The sequence below is a fragment of the Bos mutus genome, chromosome 22 (genome assembly GCF_027580195.1).
Source record: "Bos mutus isolate GX-2022 chromosome 22, NWIPB_WYAK_1.1, whole genome shotgun sequence".
NCBI lineage: Eukaryota > Metazoa > Chordata > Mammalia > Artiodactyla > Bovidae > Bos > Bos mutus.
The window spans coordinates 44,192,578-44,198,973 of record NC_091638.1 but is presented as its reverse complement, the minus strand read 5'-3'; positions in this window follow the sequence as shown (position 1 = coordinate 44,198,973).

Sequence of the window (6,396 nt, the reverse complement as noted above, 5' to 3'; positions counted from 1 at the left end):
CTCCACTTCAACAATTTCAGCTGTTTTCTGGCATTTGCTGCCATACTTCTAAATCCTATGCTGATCTTACCTTTTTTTATACATATTGTATATTTTTTTACCTTTTTGTGCATAGCCCATTAACAACGTGTAATAGTTTCAGGTGAACAGCAAAGGGACTCAGCCATACATATACATGTATCCATTCTCCTTCAAAACGCCCTCCCATCCAGGCTGCCACGTAACACTGAGCAGAGCTCCCTGGGCTATATAGCAGGTCCTTGTTGATTACCCATTTTAAATACAGCAGTGTGTACATGTCCAAACTCCCTAACTATCCCTTCCCTCCATCCTTCCCCTCCCCCTCACCACCAGCAACCATAACCATAAGTTTGTTTTCTAAGTCTGTGAGTCTCTTTCTGTTTTGTAAGTATGATCTTGCCTTTCTTGACAGACCAGCTTAGACTCTGGCTCCTAACTAACTTCCTGCTCTTCATGACACCTGAGAATCCTGCTCTCTTTAAATTCCCTTCCTCTAGCTGCCCATTGAGGTGTGAGCTGGATATCTTTCCCCAGCCCTTTCAGATCCACTCTGACCACATCACCAGGCTCTCTTTTCCAGGGCTTCTGGGTGGGTTGGGCTACTGTGGGGCACAGGTAGGCAACTGGGGGACAGGGAGAGTGAGCAGAGGTGTGTGTGCCCCCAGTTGCCTCTGTGGGGTTGCTTTGGGGGGCTGCATCCTTGGCTCCACTCTCAGCACCCTCTCCATTTAGTTCCCCCACCCCCACTCCAGTTTCTGACAACTGCTCCTCCACTCTGCCTTCTTGGGTTTGGCGGGGTGGGGGTAATGGCCCTCCCTTGGAGTCTCTTTTCACTGCTCGGACAGTCTCTTCTCTGAAATTCTCCTCAAATTATCCCCATTTAAGAGCTGTTTCTTGTGGGGATTACTATTGTAGTTAAATCAATATTCAGTGTGTCTATTATGAAGACCAAAGAAAGCATTATTCACCTTTAAGGCAAATAGTGTTTGATGATAGAATTTCCTTTCTTGATACAACTGCCTTGGGGTTTTGTATGGGTACTTACTATTTAGGCTTCCCTGGTGGCTCAGATAGAAAAGAATATGCCTGCAGTGCAGGAGACCAGGGTTCAATCTCTCAGTTGGGACCATTCCCTGAAGAAGGGAATGGCTACCCACTCCAGTATTCTTGCCTGAAGAATTCCATGGACACAGGAGCCTGGTGGGCTACAGTCTGTGGGGTCGCAAAGAGTCAGATACGACTGAATGACTCACACTTTCACTTTCACTTAGTATTTACCTAAAGGCATTTGTTTTGTGTAATGCCCCTCTTACTAAATCTTCCCATACAGCTTTCCACACCGGCCAGAGCATGAGGTTTTCTCCCAATTCTATTTTATTCCAGGAGTCTTGCCCACGGAGTCTCCATGTTCCTGCCCCAGTCAGGCGTGGGTGTTCTCAAGGCTGGCTGCCCAGCTGTCATTTCCTTCCTTCTCTCTCATGCTGGAATCATAGATACTTTTTCTTTCTGGGTTTTCTCACTCATTTTGGTGGACATATCTTTCATTAGCTTCTTGAGAAAAGGTGTGGAGGTATTCTGTGAGACCCTGCACATCTAAAAAACATCTTTGTTAAACATTCAGTTCAGTTCAGTCGCTCAGTCGTGTCTGACTCTTTGCGACCCCATGGACTGCAGCACGCCAGGCCTCCCTGTCCATCACCAACTCCCAGAGCTTACCCAAACTCATGTCCATTGAGTCAGTGATGTGATTGAACCATATCATCCTCTGTCGTCCCGTTCTCCTCCTGCCTTCAATCTTTCCCAGCATGAGGGTCTTTTCAAATGAATCAGATTAATAATTTGGGTATTGAATTTTGTGTTGAAAGTGATTTTCCCCTGGACTATTGAAGGCATTACTCCTCTGTCTTTTGGCTCTTGAGGATGCGGTTTAAGAATTCGATGGCATTTTTTTATACCTGGTCCTTCAAAAGTCATTCTGTCTGTCTCTGAGCATTAAGTGGCTCTGTTTATTCCCTTTGTCAAGAAGTACCACAGGGGTGAGTCTCTTCATTCACTGTACCCCCTGGCTTCTGGGAAATTCTTTTGAGCATTTATTTTCTTTTTGTTTTATTTATTTATCTTGGCTATGCCCTGTGGCATGTGGGATCTTAGTTCCCTGACCTGAGATCAAACCTGGGATCTTGGCAGTGAAGCCGAGTCCTAACCACTGGATCTCCGGGGAAGCCCTTTCTGAGTATTTCTTTGCTATCTTCCTCCTTTCCTCTCCCTCTGCTTACTCTCTTTTTGGAAACCCTACAGTTGGAAGATAAATATGCTGTTTATCTTCCAATTTTCTTTTCTCTTTCTTTAATTTAGTTCTGCAACCAGGGATTGAACCTGGGCCCTCGGCAGTGAAAGTACCAAGTCCTAACCGCTAGACTGCCAGGGAATTTCCTTTCCTCCAATCTTCTCATCATTATCAACTATTTCCCATCTCCTAGTCACTTTATTCCATGCTTTTGAACATTTCAACTAGATCTTCAAACTCTCATGAATGTTTCAATTATTGCATTTTTTTATATCCCTTAGTAGTTCTTTCTTATTTAGTGACTGTCCCTTTTTCAGAACATCCTGTTCTTGCTTAAAGAAGGTAATTTCTTCTCTTATCTCACTGAGACATAGCTTTTTCTTCAGTTTCCTCCAAATGTCTTTTTAAAGTTCGTTTGAACTTTTCAAATGGAATCCGCTTTTCCTGGCTTCTCTAAAATCATTTTTAAGGAAATGGACATGTTATGTCAGCAGATTTAAACTGGGCCATCAGCATCCAGAAACAAAGATCCCCAACAGGTCACATACGTCAAGAGGAAAGAGGCCCCCATGAGCCACTCAAATGAAACATGGTCAATACACATCCTGGAGCAACCACGCCAACTCTTAGTCATTTTATTTCTCAAATTATGGTACCTAGAATTTTTAACTCCCCATTCACCTTCTACCACCACATCTGTTGGAATTTTGTTTTCTTTAGTACCATCTTGAACCTAAATGATATGACTTGTGATACATATGAATACATTATCAAAACAAGCAGCATTTAAATATTCAACTGTTTATTTAGCAAGCATTTACTGAGTGCTGTGTGCAAGGCAGTGGAAAAGAACACGCTCAAGGCTTTGAGGTCCCTGCCCTGCAGGAACTTACTGTCCAGGGCAGTGCCTCACGCTTAGCAGAGCTCACTGAGCCTGGTAGCAGCCACTGCACTCCTCATCAGATCAAGGATGTGAGGCTCAGGGAGGTTCCCTGGTTGGCCCATGATACGCGGCTATTTGGAGACAATGCTGCATCATGAAACTAAATCTTCCTCTCTCACAGTCTGTTTCAAAGCCTGGGGTATAAAGAGAAGCTGGAGAAAATAAACCACAAAAGGAGAGTTCAGAGGACAGGAAGCTGTGCTAGAGTTTTCCAGACAAACAGAACCCATAGGATACATTTAGAGAGAAAGAGAGATTGATTTACTGTAGGAACTGGCTCACAAGGTTATGGAAACCGAGAAGTCCCACGCCCTGCCCTTTGTAAGCTGGAATACCAGGAAAACTGGTGGGGTAGTTCAGGACAAGTCTGAAGGCCGGAGAACTATGGCTAACTCCCAAACTGAATCTGAAAGGCCAGCAACCAGGAGAGCCCTTGCTAAATAAAGCACAGGAGATGTGACCTCTCAACCTAGGCCAACAGAGAATTCACCTTTCCCAACCTTCCAGTCCTAACTGGGCCCTGAAAAGATTAGCTGATGCCCACACCCTGAGGAGGGCCATCTCTGGTACTCAGTTCACCAATTCGAATGGTAATTTCTTCTGGAGACACCCTCACAGGCACAACCAGTGATGTTTTACCAGCCATCTGGGCCTCCCTTGGTCTAATCAAGCTGACAGAGGAAATGAGCCCTACCCTCTCCCTGCTGCCCCTGGGTTGAGGGGGACACCCCATTTACATTTTAGCAGGGACTCGCTCAGGCAAGTAGCCAGGAACTGGGGCTGGAGGCATCTGGGGAAACAGGAGGGAGGAGGAGGAAGAGACACAATGTGCTCCTTTTACAGGTGTTGGGAACATCTTCTCTGCTCCTCTGAAGTTAACCCCAGTGGAAGAAAATCCCCACGACTGAGTAACTTGCACACCTGGAAGCAGCGGTGGCCACCCAGTGTGTCGGTCTATCTGGTGAGCCCTCCATGGCGTGGGAGGCCCAATCAGCACTCCTCGGTCGTGAAAAAACACAATGCAGCCTGACTCTCTGGTCTCTCTCCCAACCTAAGTCCCTGGAGCAGGAAATTCTACAGTTAAATGTCACTAGAGATGGAGCAAGAAAGGGATAGATTGCAAAAGCAGCAATAGAGCAAGGTGTTGAGCCAAGTTCATGGGCAAGAGAAGTCAGCCTCTCACCACCAACAAAAAAGCACATAGAGCCCTGAGAGGCCTGCTCACACCCTCCCTGCCAGGGGTCTTCCCCTCCTGTGTGAGCCCCGCCCTGAGGATGCAGGTCAGACAACTAGCCTCTGGCATCCCTGCCCCTTGGTGGAATCTCCTGCAGGTGAGCCCAGGTTGGGGCTCAGGGGAGGAGAAGCGGGAGGGAGAATGGTTCTCTGCAGTGGTCAGACGATGGCTTCCAATGGCCTTCTCCAGTGTATATGCACAGACATGGAAACCTAAGATAAATTCTTTCCTCGCTGCTGGCTGCTGTTATATAATGTTTCACAGTGTCTCCCTGGGACTCTCCAGGCAGTCTCAGTTATTGTCTTAGTGTTGTTCACGACTTTGTTCATGACTTCCAGCTTTGTTCATGACTTCCAAGCTGCTTTCCATAACACTGAGCTACATGTACATTGGCTACTCTTGACATAGCTTGTACCTTTAAAAGTATGCATATATTATCAAGGCTCATGTTGAGAATGGTGTACACTGCCAGACTGGATTCCTTTTCAAAAAAAAAAAAAACTGGGAACATTAAAAAAAATGTTTCTGAATTAATTTTAGGCTTACAGAAAAGTTGCAGAATTAGTTTGAATAGTACCAGTATACTTGCCACCCAGCTTCCCCTAACGATAACCTCTTGTATAACTAGAGCACAATTATCAAAATCAGACACTTCACATTGATGCAACACTACCTCGTAATCTACAGATGCTAATGGAATTCCACCAATTTTCCTACTAATGTCCCCCTCTTAAAAAATAAATTTTTAAAAATTTTAGATTTATAGAAAATAAATTTATAGATTTATAGAGTTCTCTCATATACCTCACACCCAGTTCCCTTTTTTAAACGTCATATATTAGTGTGATACATTTGCAACCATAAATGAAACCAATATTGGTACACTATTATAAAATAAAGACCAGACAGACTAGAGATGCATACTTAGTGTGACTATTTGTGACCAACTATTTGTGACCCCATGGACTGTAGCCCACCAGGCTCCTCTGTCCATGGAATTCTCCAGGCAAGAATACTAGAGTAGGTTCCATTTCCTACTCCAGGGAATCTTCTTGACCCAGGGATCAAACCCGAATCTCCCGCGCTGGCAGGTGAATTCTTTACCTCTGTGCCACCTGAGAAGCCCCTTATTATCTATAGCTCATCTGAGCGACTTCACTTTCACTTTTCACTTTCCTGCATTGGAGAAGGAAATGGCAACCCACTCCAGTGTTCTTGCCTGGAGAATCCCAGGGACGAGGGAGCCTGGTGGGCAGCCGTCTATGGGGTCGCACAGAGTCGGACACGACTGAAGCGACTTAGCAGCAGCAGCAGCATGCTTTATTCAGATTTCTTTTATCTAATTTTTTCTGTTCAAGGATCCCATCTAAATATCACATTACCTTATATCTAGTTTCATATCCTTCTTAGATGCCCCTTGGCTGTGATAGTTTTTTCAGACTTTCACTTTCCCATTTTTATTTTATATACAAATTACTGAAGTTCATGTTACAGTTGTCTGTGAAGTTCCCCAGCCAGGGATGGAACCTGAATACCCCACAGTGGAAGCATGAAATGCTAAGCACTGGATGCCAGGGAAGTTTTCAGTTCAGTCTTTAAGTAACTGTATATTCAGTGGAACTGTGACTGAATTTGAATTTAAAGGGTAAATAACATAGCCAGCAATGGATACAAAAACTGTTGGGATTGTGTGTGTCTTCAATTTGTAGACAGCATGAAAGCTTCTTCTTTTTTTTTTTTTTTTTTTTTGGCCATATGGTGCAGGTATACGGGATGGGATCTCAGTTCCCCAACCAGGGATCAAACCTGTGACCCCTGCAGTGAAAGTGCAGAGTCTTTAACCACTGGACTGCCAGGGAAGTCCCACTTCTTCATTTCTAAGATAAAAAGTTATTTCTTGTTAGGTGAAAT